The sequence below is a fragment of the Gossypium hirsutum genome, chromosome D06, assembly GCF_007990345.1.
Source record: "Gossypium hirsutum isolate 1008001.06 chromosome D06, Gossypium_hirsutum_v2.1, whole genome shotgun sequence".
Lineage (NCBI taxonomy): Eukaryota > Viridiplantae > Streptophyta > Magnoliopsida > Malvales > Malvaceae > Gossypium > Gossypium hirsutum.
Window position 1 is genome coordinate 58,733,744 of NC_053442.1, and position 17,609 is coordinate 58,751,352.

The following is a 17,609-nucleotide window of genomic DNA, read 5'->3' on the forward strand; positions in this document are numbered from 1 at the left end:
GTGTATATAGGCTCAATGATAGAGAAAAACATGTCCCATAAGGCTGTGGCAATAAAGGCTCGAACATGATCAACTATCTGGACCTACTCTAAAGCAACCTAATCAGTACATTAGCCTAAGCCGAGTGGTCGCATCCGAAGTAGCTCAAATAAGTCCTTCTAGGGACCCACTAGAAATCGAATATAGGAATGGCAGGCCTCGGCAGAGGTGCTCAAGGAAGAGGTCGTACCAGAGGTCTTCCACTATTTCGAAGCGAGGACGGCGACCTTGGACTTGCTTCATGTGTTCGTCATGATGTACCTAAAAATAAAATAATGCAATATTAGGAAAATGATAAATAAAGAATTATCAAATACGCAAAAAGAGGGTCGACAAATCAAAATCCAAGCAGTTAAAGAATGAAAACCTAAAAGACAAATAATAATCATAAGAACAATAGTAACAAATAAGAATAATAAGATAATGATAATAAAACTAAGAAAATCAAAGCAACCAAGAATAAAATAGGAATTGTAATAAAAACACTACTAAAATAATAATAAAAGAAATAAGAACAAAAACAGAGGTACAAAATAGAATAAGCAAAATGAAAATAAAAAGGGACAATATAAATTAAATTTACTACTAATAAGAGGACAAATAGAAAGTAAACTAATAAGAAGAATAAGACTAAACTAATAAAATAAAACAAAATCAGAAGTAGGAAAATGAAAATGAAAAAATAATAATAACAAGAAAATAATATAGATACTAAAATAAAAGAAACTAAAATAAAGTAATAAGAAAAGAGAATTACAAGAAAAGAAGTAACTAAAATAAAATATAGATAAATAAATAAACAAACAAAGAAAATGGGGAAAAAAGGGAAACCGACAGTGATGGTGGTGGTACGCACAGCGATCGACGGGCATGGGTGGGTGGTCAAAGGGGGCTGGATGCGGGTTAGAGAGGGACGCGAATGGGACGACTATGGGGGTCGGGTGTATGTAGGGGAAGAAAGGGAGAAAGGGGGAAGGGCGTGGGTGGTGGTACGATAACGAGGGTGAAGGGGAGGGCGGTTCAACGCAAGCATGGGAAAGGTGGATGGATGGCGATGAAGGGAAGAAAGGGAGAAGGGAATGGGTGATGGGGCCTGTCAACGGGGGAAAACGACGACCAAAATGGGGGAAGAAAGTTAGAGCAGCGGCTAGGGTTAAGGCTGAAGGAAGAAGATAAAGTAAAAAATGAAAAGGGGATTAGGGGTTTAACATCGGTGACACGGTTGTGTGAGGCCCGTGTTGGGCCACACGGCTGTGTCACATGCCCATGTAAGGCGTTTTCAGCCCGTGTTCATTTTAAAAATACAGGTCCAGTCTTCACATTACCACGGACACGCCTGTGTCTCCAGGCCGTGTGGAACACATGGTCGTGTCGCATAGCCATGTGCAATCTCCTTTGCTTTTCCACACCCATGTGTCTCGCACACGACCATGTGTCTTGCCTGTGTAACTCTCTGACCTGATTTAAAATTAGAAAAAAAAGTAGCTCCAGGTTTCATATGGCCTAAGACATGCCCGTGTCTCCAGGCCGTGTGTGCCACATGACCTTGTAGACCATTTTAGGTCGTTAACAGTCATATTTTTGAAAAATTAAGTCCTAGGATCTACACGGCCATGTCTCCAGGCCGTGTAACTCACTATTGAACCCCTTATAGAGCACATGGCCTAGGACACACCCGTGGGTCCAAGCTGTGTGGGTCAAAAACATTTTTTTAAAATTAATTAAATTTAAAAAATATCATGAAATCAGATTAAGAAAGTTAACAGTGTTAACACTCGGGTTGCCTCCTGAGAAGTGCTTATTTATAGTCTAATCTTGACTTACCTCGTATTCACATGGTCAAGGTGTTTTGCGGAGCCAAAACTCCTCTTTCTCGTTATCAATTCTATGATCAAAATAAGGTTTAAGTCGAGTAATATTTACCTTAAATGTGTCAAGTTCAGAATTAGTTAACTCGATTGTACCGTATAGAAAGACATTCAGTATTGTAAAAGATTTTGATTTGTTTGCATCTAGCTCTAAAGTGGCAATACATGGATCAGTTTTATCTATTAGTACCTTATCTTTAACCTTGAATTGGTTCGTTCCATCCACATGCTCATCATGGCGTCGCTTTTACTTTGCATCGTGTATTCTCGGTTTCTTCTTGACATGTGTTCGCCATTCATCTAGTTCATCAATCTGTAACATTCATTCTTCAGGAGTCCTTCTGTTTCTGCCATATGGACTGACAAGTGGCTCCATTAAGTTTTTTCGAGGGATTTCCTACAAGAAGGATTGAGCCACAGGATTACTCATATTAATAGAACTTGTATAATCATATTGATCACTAGATGTCTTAACAGAATCAGGAGCTTAGAGGGTAATCGTTTTATCACTTACACGAAGTATTAATTCACCTGTACCAACATCAATAATAGTTCTAGTAGTTGCTAAAAAGGGCCGACCTAGAATCAGAGGTACATCACTATCCTCACCCATGTCTAAAACAACAAAATCAACTGAGAATATGAATTTATTAATTTTTACAAGTATGTCTTCAATAATACCCCTAGGAAATCTAATGGTTCTATCTACTAATTAAATACTCATCCTAGTTTGTTTGGGTTTCCCAAAACCTAATTGCTTAAACATTTTATAAGGCATGAGATTAATACTAGCCCTTAAATCAGCCAAAGCATTATTAATATTCAAACTACCAATTAAATAAGGAATAGTAAAACGCCCTGGATCTTTCAATTTGTTGGGTACTCTATTTTGTAGTATGGCTGAGCAAATTGCATTTAGCTCCACAGTCGACGAATCATTTAACTTTCTTTTGTTCGCCCAAAACTCCTTTAAAAATTTAACAGAATTAGGCATCTGCGAAAAAGCTTCAATAAATGGTAAATTAGTATGTAATTTTTTCAAAAGTTTAAGAAATTTACCAAATTGTTTGATCATGTGGTCTCTCTTCATCGCATTAGGATATGGCACTCGAGGTTTATATTATTTACCAACCGGTTTTTTCTCTTCATCGTGTGGTCTCTCTTGCATCGGTTCTGATTTAGATTCAACTAACTCTTCTTCATCTTGAACGGTAATTGCATGAAGCTGCACTCTTGGGTTAGTTTCAGTATTGCTAGGCAAACTACCTTGTGGTCTTTTTGAAATTAGCTTAGCAAATTGACATATTTAGTTTTCGGGCCCATGAATCGATGCTTGTTGATTTTTAAGCGCTGCTTTAGTGTTTTGAAAATGGGTTTCTAACACCGAGATAAACTTCATTAACATCTTCTCAAGGTTCGGGTTCTTCTCTTGCTGGTAAAGTTGTTGTTGGAAGCATAGAGGGGGTTGTGCTCTTTGATTTCCTTGACCATCCCAAGAGAAATTGGGATGGTTCCTCTAACCTGCATTATAAGTATTATTATAAGGGTTATTTTGAGGCCTACAATTATTACCCATATAATTTATTTGTTCGTTCTTCGTGCTAGGACCGTAGGGTAAACATTCTGGATTGTTCATTCCTCATCCATTTGTAGTGCATTGCATCACCGGATGCACCTACGTAGAAACATATAAACCATCAATTTTCTTATTTAAAAGTTCTACCTGATTCGATAACATGGTGACCGCATCTAAGTTAAAAACACCAGCTGCTTTCATCTGCTTCGTCCTCATGACTTGCCACTGATAATTATTCAGTGACATTTCTTCTATAAACTCGTTAGCCGCTTCGGGTGTTTTATTATTTAGAGTTCTACTGGCTACTGCATCGATCAATTGCCTTGTTGAAAGATTCAAACTGTTGTAGAAGGTTTGAACCTGTAGCCATAGAAGTAACCCATAGTGAGGGCACCGTCTCAATAAGTCCTTATACATCTCTCATGCATCATATAAAGTCTCTAAATCGATCTGAACGAAGGAAGAGATATCATTCCTCAATTTGGTTGTCTTAGCCGGTGGGAAGTACTTCAGTAGGAATTTCTCGGTCATTTGATCCCATGTAGTGATAGAACCTCGTGGTAAAGAATTCAACCACTGTTTAGCTTTGTTCCTCAACGAGAAAGGGAATAACAGTAGGTGAATGGTGTCGTCAGAAACGTCATTTATCTTGAAAGTATCACAGACTTCTAGAAAACTATCCAAATGAGTATTTGGATCTTCATCTTGTAAACTATCGAACTAAACAAATTGTTGTACCATCTGAATAGTGTTCGACTTCAGTTCGAAATTATTTGTAGCAATGGCAGGTCTCACAACACTCAATTCATCCCCAGTTAGAGTGGGCTTGGTATAATTGTACATAGTACGAGGAACAAGATTTGGATATCCAGAATTTGCATCAACTGCAGGAGGTAGCTGATTATTCTGATTATCACCCATCTCCTTAGTAATAATAATTTCCTCTTGTTCGTCTACAATATTCTGTCGATTTTTCCTTGTTTCTCTATAGTTTCTGCGAGTTGTACTTTCAATTTCACTTTAAAATAATAATGGTCCCGAGGGGTTTCTTCTTGTCATAAACTAAAAGAACCTGCCAGAAGCAAATAAAAGAAAAACTTAGAATGTAAAAATTAAACTAAAAACAAAAACAAAAATAAAAATAAAAATGGCTAAATTAATAAAAATAAAGTATTCCTAATATTTTAGTCTTCGGCAACGGAGCCAAAAACTTGATGGTCACTAAACTAACTATAAATTCGACTAAGGCAAGCACACATATCGAACAATAGTATAGTTATGGTGAGTAGGGAATATCGTATCCACGAGGACTAAAAGTACTATTAATTACCGTTTTTCTATTATTTGGCTGACAAATTGGAGTGATTGTTTTTAATCTAAATTTACTAATCTAATTTATCTAGTAACGTAACAAAGAATGAAATAGGAAAATAATCAAAGATAACCAATGAGATAGACAATAACACCCAGGAAAGAATCCACCTAGACTTCACCTATTATGATAATATCTCTTTCGAGAGTAAGAACAACTGACTCTAGGTTGATTAATTGAAATCTCTTTCTAATTAAAATTCCTATCGTCGCATTAACTTAATGTATGGATTCCCTTATTAGATTTGACTCTAATCTACTAGATTTAAGTCATCTAATTTCTAGGATTGCATGCAACTCCACTCAATTATGCTAGATCTACTCTTAAACAGGGACTTTTGCTCCACTGAAACAAGCACATTAAACATGAATTAATATCCCCAAAATATTAAAACACGAAATAAGCATACATAATTGAGAACAAGAATCAAGTATTTATCGTGTAGAAACATAAATTAAATAATAAGATTCATCATAGGTTTCATCCTCCCTAGGTATTTAAGAAATTTAGTTCATAATCTTGAATAGAAACATCTTAAAGTTAGGATAACCACAAGACAAAGAAACTCAATAAAACTTCGAAAGAAATTAAATGGAGATCTTCAATCTTGAGGGAGATCTGCTTTTGATTATTTTCGAGTATTTATAGACTTTAGAATGCTCAAAAAGCCTAAAAATTGGGTTTTTCCACATATTTGGGAAGCAGGGTGCGATATTGACACGGACTGGTACATGGGCCGTGTGGATACTGAAAACAGCTGTGTTTGTCTGATTTTGGCTCATTTTTCACTCCTTTCGCTCCTAAATGCTCTCGTAAGCATAGAAACATGAATTTAAAGGATTAGGAGCATCAAGTTCACTAATTTGTACAATTAATCATCCAAAAACTCATTAAGAATGAGATTAAAATATGTTACTATAATAGCTTATCAAAACTTATTGTAATTTTCCATTTATTCTAACTTGCATTCTCATTTCTAATTTTAGGCAGGCGATCCTTGTTTAGGGTGTATTTGATTGGGTAGAAAAGTGAAGAGATGAGAAGAGAGAGTGGAAAAGTGAAATGAAAATAAATTTTAAGTATGCTTGGCATTAAAAAAAAGTGAAAGGAAATAAATAGGTGAGTTGATTATTTTCCATCCTAATGCATAAAAACTAATATTCCAAATTGGAATGATGAAAAGAGAGAAGATGTGGGAGATATGTATGCTAGCTCAAAATTATGCAATTTTAAATTCTTTTCTTTTCTTTTCTTTTCTTTCATTGTTCAACTCCGCCAAGCAATTGATGGAAAGAAAATATTATGCAATAGCGTGCTGACGTGGACACGATTTGTTGCCACATAGCGCGCCCCTGGGGACGCATTTTCCCCGTTTTTCTCACGTTAGGTTTTTGGTTTTTAGGGTTAGGGTTTAAGGTTTTAGGATTTTTAAGGTTTTAGAGAAAAAGTAAACAAATAAGGGATTAGGGTTTAGGGTTTCCTAATTAAATTAATTATAATTTATTCAAAATTGGATTACGTTTCGTGTTTATGGGTTTTTAAGATAAAATTGAAGCAGGATGCTTTATCAGAAGAATTTTTGAAGTCGCGCCGACGTGTACACGCTTTTGCTACAGTAGGTTCTACAAAAATAATTTTGAGTTGACGTTTTTGAGAAAATAGTAAAAAAAATGCTTCAAGCAGGATGCTTTCTGAGAAGAATTTGTGAAATTGCGCCCTCGTGGACGCGCTTTTGCTACAGTAGGTCCTGGAAAAAATAATTTTGAGTTGACGTTTCTGAGCAAATAGTTTAAAAATGCTTCAAGCAGGATGCTTTATCAGAAGAATTTGTGAAATCGCTCCCATGTGGACGCGCTTTTTGCTACAGTAGCATGTTTGGGCTGAGGCTATAAATGAGGCAAAAAATGTTCTCAGAATGCATAAGTTACAACAGAAACAATTTAGAGAGGCTAATAAGGTTAGAGTTTCAAATATGAGTGAACGTATTAGTGCTGTTATTTACTATGATGGTGAGGTTTGTCACACCGAGAATGGTATTGTTTTTTTTCGGAGAATACGGTGCGACTGGTTTTTAACCAGAACATAAATTTACCGAACTTCGTAAAAGAATTAGGCGTAAAATTTTCGGAACGACGCCAATGAAAGTTCTGTCTATTACGTATCGATTTTGTTCTTCTATTGATCCGGTGACATATGACTCGTTCGACATAAAAGGTGCTCGTAGCTTGGAGGCAATGGTGCTGACTTATCTTACTAGTGGAGCACCTTATATTGAGTTATATGTACAATTTACATCGCCAAATGATGTACTTGCGATTGGTGTTCGAGATGTATACACGATCCCTGGCTGACACTCAGTTAGCGGGTTACAAAACACGGAACAGCCCATGTTTGGTAGCAGTGTGGAATGCGCATCCCCTGCAAGACACTCTGTCGGTGGATAGGACATGTACGTCGGTGGCTTAATGTTTGATGCTGGAAATACGTACTGGGGAACGGCATCAATTTTTAGTGGTTGGCAATTTACATCCAATTGGGGACGTTATGAAATGCCTAAAAGAAGGGATTATGTACTCCCTACGACATCTACCGGTGAGAGGACCTCGTACGCTGCAGATGATTGTGGGATAGAAGATGACTCCGATATGGATCTACCTCGAGAGCCCGGGCCCGATGGTGCAGAAGTTGGCTTATTTTCTGAACCGGAGCCTATTCACGATTTAGAGGATACTCACCTCCAGCCCACATGCATAATGTCGATCTATCTGTAGATAATGTGTTGGAGTTTCCAGATCTACCACACCGGTTGCGTAATCGTACAAGTTTTGGGCTAGATTCGGGTGAATTTGAAGTTGGTAATCAGTTTACCAACAATGATAGTTTTATTGGTGCTTTGAAACAACATAGCATCAAAAACGGCGTTAACTACCACGTGGTTAAATCCAAATCTAATAAGTTTGAGGTGAAATGTGCAGTGCAAGACGGCACATGTTCATGGAAATCTACGCCTCGTTAAGGAAAAGGACAAGGTTGTGGGAGATTAAAAAGTACACAGGTCCACATACATGTACTGCAAATACAGTATTGACTGTTTTTTAATAATACTGTTATTATGTAATGTTGCATTATTTAATGTACTCCGTTTATAGGTTGTTTCACAAGATCATCCCAAGATGGATTCAGCTATGTTAGCTAGCTTGATACTACCCACGGTGAAGGCAGATCCCAGGGCTTTAGTGCCTGTCTTAATTGCTAATATTCGTAGCCAAATGGGGTACACGCCCTCTTACCGCAAGGCTTGGATAGCTAAGCAGAAGGCGTTGGAGAAGATGCATAGTGGGTGGGATGCTTCATATAATGAAATATGGTAGTGGTGTCAAGTGCTAGAGAGATATGTTCCAGATGCTATCACAGACCTTGAAACGGAACATACGTACTACAACGGCTGATTGCTACATGGATGCCAAGTGTTCAAAAGCCTGTTTTGGACCTTTAAGCAATACCGAGACGCATTTCCGTACACATTTCCATACGTATTTCCATACTGTTAGCTAGCTTGATACTACCCACGGTGAAGGCAGATCCCAAAACTTCAGTGCCAGTCTTAATTACCAATATTCGTAGCCAAATGAGGTACACACCCTCTTACCGCAATGCTTGGATAGCTAAGCAGAAGGCGTTGGAGAAGATGCATAGTGGGTGGGACGCTTCATATAATGAAATATGGCAGTGGTGTCAAGTGCTAAAGAGATACGTCCTAGGTGCCATCACAGACCTTGAAACAGAACTTGCGTACTATAACGGCTGATTGCTACGTGGATGCTAAGTGTTCAAATGCCTGTTTTGGACCTTTAAGCAATGCCGAGACACATTTCCATACTACAAGCCATTGGTATAAATTGACAGTACCTTTACGTTTGGTAGGTATACTCATTGGCTATTGCTTGCAGTGACACAGGATGGCGGTGGGAGAATTCTTCCAATTGTGTTTGTAATAACACCGGGGGAGTCATCTGATGACTGGGATTTCTTTCTCTCTAGGTTAAGGAGGCATGTGTGCCCCCAACCTGATATCTGTGTTATTTCAGATTGGGGTACCGGTATACTAGCTGCATTTGATCGATAGGGAAGCTTATGGCAACGCACACACCATCAATATTGCCTAAGCCACGTTGCTTCAAACTACTATAGGCAATATTCATCTAAGAGCGAACGGCGACAAGTGACCAACATGGGTATTTAGTCTCTATCTGTGTTATTTCGTTTGTCAATTTGAATTAGTTTTATTGGTATAAGTGGTATATAATATTCGCTATGAACTTATATTGGCAAGGTATGAAATAAATAAAGACCGTTTTCACGAAATGTTGGTAATTTTACGTTCAATTAACGGAGAAGGGGCAGACTACCTTTGTAACAAACGTTTCAAACAGTGGGCACAAGCATACGACGGCGGCCTATGATATGACCATATGACGTCAAACCTGGCTGAATGCATAAATTATGTTATTAAAGGAACGCGCCATCTACCGATAACATCGATTTTGTGATAGACATATTTTTATTTGGCGGCGCTATTTCCAAAGCGAGCAGTGAGTTATGCAGGCCAGATGCAAGGAGGCCATGTATGGTGCAGTAAGGTAGTTCAAGAAATTAACAAGACCAAGGCCCGGGCGAACACAATGCACACAGTGTGTCACGATCAAGACAACTTATGGTTTCGCGTGACAGAGTTTGACAGACCGCACCAAGGTACTGTTGGCGGGCAATATTGTGCACACTTACGAAATAGGACTTGCGACTGTGGGATGTTTAATGCACTTCGTTATCCATGGGCTCATGTTATTGCAGCTTGTCAGAATCTCCTTCTGGATCTGATGAGGTACGTGGACGAAGTGTACAAATTAGAAAACATGTACAACGTCTGGAAACACGTTTTCCCACCGGTCCCAGATGAACATAAGTGGCCGCCCGTATCTCTTACTCTTTTTAAGCTGTTATCGGATAGAGAATTACGTCGCAAACCAAAGGGCCGATCTTGCTCGACTAGAATACGTAACAATATGGATATCCTAGACATAGTCAGTCAACAGAAGTTGTGCGGATAGTGTAGGAATCCAGGTCATACAAGTCGATCATGCCCTAATCGCAATAGTTGAATGTAATTGTAAACAAATTATATTTTTTTTCAATTATTAATTGATAATTGTATTAATTGTTATTAAAATTATCAAATTATATCAAATTATTAATTGTTAGTACCAGTCAAGGGTTAGGGTTTTTAAGTTAAGAGTTTAGGGTTTTAAGTTAAAGGTTAGGGTTTAGAGTTAAGGGTTTTAGGGTTAGGGTTAAGGTTAGGGTTTTAAGGTTAGTAGGTTTTTAAGTTAAGGGTTAGGGTTAGGGTTTTTAAGTTAAGGGTTTAGGGCTTGTCAATTAAATTATGCATTTAATTATAATTTATAAATTTAAAAATTTTTAATAAATTAGTTTAGGATTTTTAAGTAATAACTCAAAAAAATTTCTATTTTATTACATCAAATAATATCAAAATATTCAAAATTTTTATACAAATATATTAAAATACAAATCAATATCTGTGCTCACTGGATTTAGTGTCACATGGCGGCCGTCGATAGTTACGCGCTGGATTCCTCCTTTGTCCAGCTTGTGACGGCAGTTGTGGTTCCTCCGGCGGGGATTCTGGTTCCTCTGGTAGGGCATCTGGTTGTCGGAGTTCGGACGATGAGCCACTTTGATAGAACAGTGAATGTGAAGGTGTTTGCATCACCAATGGCGACGGTGTTTGAAACGCATACGGTGGTAGGGATTGGTAAAAAGAAGAGCTCCCCGACGACCCATCTTGCGATCCCTCGTGCGCCGCTGGCCTATACATCGGTGGTCCACTCGGTGTAACAGAAAATAGAGCTGAACTGGGCCATTGGCTCTAACCTGCCATAGGACTTGGAAAAGGAAACATATAAGGCTTAGGATACATAAAAGGGCTAGGAAACGCACCTGGCATAATCTAAAAAGGCCGTGTCGTGGGTATTATCGGTTGAACTACTGGGTCAGGTGACTGTATCGGTGCTCTCGTTGGGCCTGGTGATTGAATGGCCGCTGATGATGGGCCGGGTGAACGTCTGGTCCTCGTTGATGGGCCAACATCGTCATCCTTTGGTCTTGGATTTAAAGGCTCGCGTCTTTCCCTTTGGACACGTAATTACCGCTGCTTATCCTCTGCCGACAGTAAATATGGCTTGCTGTGAATCCTAAACCATAGCATGTATTTCGGCACGTACGCTAACTCAAAAACGATAATCGGTTACCTAGTAGGTATATAATCATGCCGATCTTCCCACATTGGATGTACTCGGACCAGTATCTCAGCCAATCCGTATTCAATTGTCGTAGGTCGATTTTGTGTTCATCATCAAACACCTCAGGTTCCACGAGAATCGGTTGTCTACATCCAAATTGCCGTAACACTTTGTCTGACTGGTGCATCTCCACAGTCGCGTAGCTGATCAACGCAACTTTCGCGTGCCAAGTGTTTGGATTTTGGAAGAACTCATCCGGAATTACTGCCCGAATTACCGGATCCTCGTATGGTGTCCATTGTAACTATATGAACATGATAGAAATATTAGTTATATACATAATACTAAATACTAAATACTAAATACCAATCGACTAGCGAATGATGGAAATATCAATTTTATTTAATACTTACATGTGCTTCCGACTGTTGGTCTAATAGAAGCCGTATATCTTCAAGAGAGGTAGGTAATTGAGCATGACTTGCCGGATGGTTCCACCTAATTAAATAAATTTTTAGCATACTATTATTTTTAAAAATCTACATAATAATTGTAAAATCTAATATAAAATTTACCTCGTTATGAGTGAGAATGTATATGGGTGGTCCACTCGAGGACGTAGAAATAGAAAGCAAAATCGTGCCCATGACTGCAGTAGTGATAGGCAACCTTCGATTTTTACTTTACTTGGTCGCGTCGCCCCGCACATCTCCCGATATAATGTTGCCAAGATGGCAGACCCCTAACTCAATTCACCAGTTGCTCTAAGATCAACGAGTTTCAGCAGCCATTTTAGATGTACGCGGCTCCGTGAAAAATCCGACATCAAAAAACCTCCAATTATTTGAAGAATGTATGCCCGAGCATATCAGATTCTTTCTACTTCGGTTGAATCATAATCCGGATTCGAGAATGTGTCTCGTAACCAGCCCATCTCGATCTGATCTCCGTCCATTTTCTTCGGAATAGCGCCCAAAAGCTCATAGCACACCGCTCCCCAATCGCCAGATTGGACAGACCCAGTGACTGGGTACCCGTCCACTGGCAATCCCAACTACAGACTGACATCTTCCAAAGTGATAGTGCACTCTCCACATGGAAGATGGAATGTGTGCGTCTCAGGTCTCCACCTCTCGATCAACGCACTGATAAGTTTTGGGTCCAATTTGCATCCCCGGCCTACCGTCGCCACGTGCCAAAAACTCGTTTCCCGCAGGTAGTTCTCTACCAACGGTGATGAAGGAGCATGTATATTCCGGATATAGCATTCCAATATCCGATCTACAGACTTTTATAACAAATAATAAATTAATAATTATCTAAAAATGCATAAATAAAAAAATCTTAAATAATATCTAAAAATTAAATTTAACACTTACCATTTTCATTTGTTCGACGGATATGTGCTGCTTATCAAGATGAGTCAATTCTCTGGCCATTGCTGAAATCGTACAAATTTTTATGATTTAAAAAAATTTAATTTTTTTTTAAAATTATTTAAAAATAGAGACTTAAGAGAAATTTAAGAGGAAATTGAGAGCAAATTGAGATTAAATATGGATTTGAGAGAAATTTGGAAGGAAATTGAGAGGAAATTGAGAAAATAATTGAGAGATGATTAGTTTGTGAAAAAAATAAAGGGTGAGGGGTATTTATAGATTTTTTTTGACCGTTCGGGGGGCAACGGTAAAAAAATGACCATTGCACTATTCACGCGCGAGGAAATCGCGTCCCCAGGGGCGCGCTTCGTGGCATCAAATCACGTCCACGTCAGAGCGCTTTGCTGACGTGGACACAAATGGCGCTTACGTGGACGCAATTTGCTGACAAGTCCCCTGACTTCGCGTTGACGTGGACGCGCTTTAGGGGAAAAGGGCCCATTCCAGTAAATAATAAAATACCGGGCCCATTTCGGTAAATTTTAAAAAAAAGCTTTTAATGGTAAATTGCCCAAAAAAGTCAAAAGAAAAAAAATTAAAAGAATTAGATTATGACATCATTATGACATCATTTATGCCATGTGTTACAATCTTATTTTGTCACTTGTCCTGTATTTAACGATGTTAGACTCATGTACCAATTTAGTTGACGGGAAAAAATTTAGGTACAAATCTAGGACAAAAAAAACCATAAGTAACAATTTTATATTTAACCCTAAAATTTTAGATAGAGACTAAATTGATAGGATGTATAAAGTTGAGAGCTAAATTTGTTGAATTTTTAGAATTAAGACCAAATTGATAGAATCTTTAATTATTGGAGAGTTACTTTTTTATTATACCAATAGAAAAAGATCACGTCGACATTCTGTTAATGTTTTAACGAATGAGTAATTAAAATATCAAATGTTGCTAACTTTCGTAACTTAAATAAAAAATATTTGAAATTGAATGAACAAATAAAATATATTAATAATTGAGTAATTATTAGTATAGTTTAGCTTTTAAATATATCAATTGACTCACAGTACATACTTTTATTTTATATAGGTATAATCATTAAAATGACTTTTAATGTTTACAATGGCGGGGGTTGGTATGGTCCCCTTAAAATGAAAAAAACTTCATTTAAGCATTTTTTTAATTTATAAAATTTTAAATTATTAATGGTAAAATTGTACTTTAACTTCTCAAATAATAAAAAATTGATCTAATCTTTAAAAAATTATAAAGATATAAACTATTAAATGATGAAATTATATTTTTATTATCATAAAAACAGACAATTTAATTTCAATTCTAATAAAAGTTCTAATTTCATCTGTGAATATTTATGTATTTTGACAATTTAAGGGATGTATTTTTTTTTTGGAATAATTTTGCTCTAAGTGTTTCAGTTTCAAGTCAAAAGTAAGGCTAATTTACCAAAAAAAGCCAATTTTTTTATAAAATTACCGAAATGGGCCGGTTTTTTAATTATTTACCGGAATGGGCCATTTTCCCTGAAATCGCGTCCACGTCAGCGCGATGTCAGGGGACGTGACAGGAGGTCGCGTCCATGTCAGCGTGACCTGCTGACGTGGATGCAATGTGGACGCGCGCGTGAACAGTGCCCAACGATAAAAAAATTGACCATTGCCCCCCCAACGGTCAAATTTTTTTTTACTATATAAACCCCCACCCCTTTTATTTTCACAAACAAATTCAATATCAATTTCCTTCAAAAATTCTCTCAATTCCTTTCAAAAATTCTCTCAATTCCCTTCAAAATTTCTCTCAATTTCCTTCCAAAATTCTCTCAAACTCTCAAATTCCTTCCAAAATCCTCTCAATTTCCTTCAAAAAATCTCCAAATCCATATTAAATTTCTTTTTCCATTAAATTTCATTTTTTTAAAGAAAATTTTAAAATTTTTTATTTTTTTAAAATAATTTTAACATTTTTAATATTTTCAACAATGGCCGGATCATTGATTCGTCTTGATAGGAATCAAATATCGGTGGAGCAAATGAACATGGTAAGTATTAAATTTAAATTTTAAATTTTATTTAAGATATTTTTATTTATGTATTTTTAGATATTTATTAATTTATTTTTTGTTATAAAAGTCCCAAGATCGGGTATTGGAATGCAATACTCGGAATATGCATGCTCCTCCATCACCGTTAGTAGAGAACTACCTGCGGGAAGCAGGATTTTAGCACGTGACGACGGTAGGTCGGGGATGCAAGTTGGAGCCGAAACTGATCAGTGCGTTGATCGAGAGGTGGAGACCTGAGACGCACACATTTCATCTTCCATGTGGAGAGTGCACTATCACTCTAGAAGATGTCCATCTGCATTTGGGATTGCCGGTGGATGGGCACCCAGTGACTGGGTCTGCCCAATCTAGCAATTGGGAGCCGGTGTGCTACGAGCTTTTGGGCGCCGTTCCGGATAAAATGGATGGAGGTAAGGTGGAGATAGGCTGGTTACGTGCCACCTTCCCCGGTCTGAATGAAAATTCAACCGAGATTGAAAGAATCTGATATACTCGATCATACATTCTTCAAATAATTGGAGGCTATCTCATGGCCGACACATCACGGAGCCGTGTACATCTAAGGTGGCTGCTAAAACTCGTTGATTTTAGAGCAGCCGGTGAATTTAGTTGGGGGTCTGCCGTCTTGGCAACATTATATCGGGAGATGTGCGGGGTGACGAAACCGAGGAGAGCAAAAATCGGAGGTTGTCTGTCACTACTGCAATCATGGGCACGGTTTCGCTTTCCATTTCTACGTCCTCGAGTGAACCACCCATATACATTCCCACTCGTAACAAGGTAAATTTTATATTACATTTTGAAATTGTTATGTAGATTTTGTAAGAATAAAAGAATGCTAAAAGTTTATTTAATTAGGTGGAACCATCCGGCAAGTTATCGTGGATTACCGACTGAACTTGAAGATATACGGCTTCTATTGGAGCAACGGTCGGAAGCAGAAGTAAGTATTATTGCAAATAGATATTTTCATACATTCGCTAGTGGATTGATATTTAGTGTTTAGTATTATGTATATATGTAATATTTCTATCATGTTCATATAGTTTCAATGGACACCATACGAGGATCCGACAGTCCGGGCAGTAATCCCGGAAGAGTTTTTACAAAATCCGAACGCTTGGCACGTGAAAGTGGTGTTGATCAACTATGCAACCGTGGAGCCCCACCAGACAGACAGAGTCCTACGACAGTTTGGATGTAGATAAACGATCCCTGCGGACCCTGAGGAGTTTGACGAGCACCACAAAATCGACCTTCGGCTATTAGGTAAAGATTGGCCGTTATACTGGTCAGTGTACATAGAAATGTGGGAAAATCAGAATGAATATCTACCTACTCGGGAACCAATCATCGTTCCCGAGTTAGCGTGCATTCCAGAATACATGCCATGGTTTAGGGCCCATGGGAAGCCGTATTTACTTACGCCGGAGGAGAGGCGGTGGCAAATACGTGTCGGAAGGGAAAGGCGCGGGCCTCAAAATCCAAGGGGACAAGACTACGAGGGTAGCCCCTCAACGAGGCCCAGACATTCACCCGGTTCATCATCAGCGACCATGCAATCACCGTCCCCAACGAGAGCACCGACGGAATCACCTGGCGCAGCAATTCAACAGATGATACCCATGCATTCACCTTTCCCTATGATGCCAGGTATGTTTCCTAGCCCTTATATGTACCCTAACCCGTACATGTATCCTTTTCTGAATCCTATGGCAGGTTGAAGCCAAATGCCCGGATCAGCTTCATTTCCTGTAATGCCGAGCGGACCACCGATAACTAGGCCATCGGCACAGGAGGGGTTGCAAGGGGGGCCGTCGGGGAGCTCTCATTTTTACCAATCGCCAGCAACGCATGGCTTTCAAACTCCGTCGCCATTCATGATGTAAACACCTCCACATACACTATTCTTTGAAGGTGGATCATCGTCCCAAGTCCGACAAGCAGATGCCGAACCGGAAGAACAACAATCACCACCCGAGGAAGAACAATCGCCGCCGGAAGCTAGAGGAAGGAGGAATCCAGCGCGTAACCGTCGACCCCCGCCATGTGGAACCGAATCCCCCGGTCATAGACATTGATTACCGTATTAAAATTTATCATTTGATGTAATGAAATAGAAGTTTATAATGATGTAATACACATAGAATTTTTTCCGAGTTATTTTGACATTATTTGATTAAAAACCCTAACCCTAACCTAATTTAATTAAAAACCCTAACCCTACTTAATTAAAAACCTTAACCCTAACCTAATTTAATTAAAAACCCTAACATAACTTAATTAAAAAACCTAACCTAACTTAATTAAATTAAAAACCCTAACATAATTTAATTAAAAACCCTAACCATACTTAATTAAAAACCCTAACCTAATTTAATTAAAAACCCTAACCTAATTTAATTAAAAACCCTAACATAACTTAATTAAAAAACCTAACCTAACTTAATTAAATTAAAAACCCTAACCCTAACCTAATTTAATTAAAAACCCTAACCCTACTTAATTAAAAACCCTAACCCTAACCTAATTTAATTAAAAACCCTAACATAACTTAATTAAAAAACCTAACCTAACTTAATTAAAAACCCTAACCCTAACCTAATTTAATTAAAAACCTTAACCTAATTTAATTAAAAACCCTAACCTAATTTAATTGAAAACCCTAACATAACTTAATTAAAAACCATAACATAACTTAATTAAAAACCCTAAGCTAATTTAATTTAATTAAAAACCCTAACCCTAACCTAATTTAATTGAAATCCTTAACCTAACCTAATTTAATTAAAAACCCCAACCCTAACCTATTTTACATGAAAACCCTAACCCTAACCTATTTTAATTAAAATCCCTAACCCTAACCTAATTTAATCGCAAGTGTACACGATATTGCCCGCCAACAACGCCTTGGTACGGTTTGTCGAACTCTGTCACACGAAACCATAAATTGTCTC

General features: G+C 37.9%; 1 non-coding gene across 1 annotated transcript; it reads left to right on the forward strand.

Moving 5' to 3' along the window:
* Positions 1–3,859: 3,859 nt before the first annotated feature.
* On the forward strand, positions 3,860–3,966 carry LOC121218847 (small nucleolar RNA R71). The gene has a single exon (XR_005915323.1). It is a non-coding gene; the product is annotated as a small nucleolar RNA R71 (small nucleolar RNA).
* Positions 3,967–17,609: the final 13,643 nt, after the last annotated feature.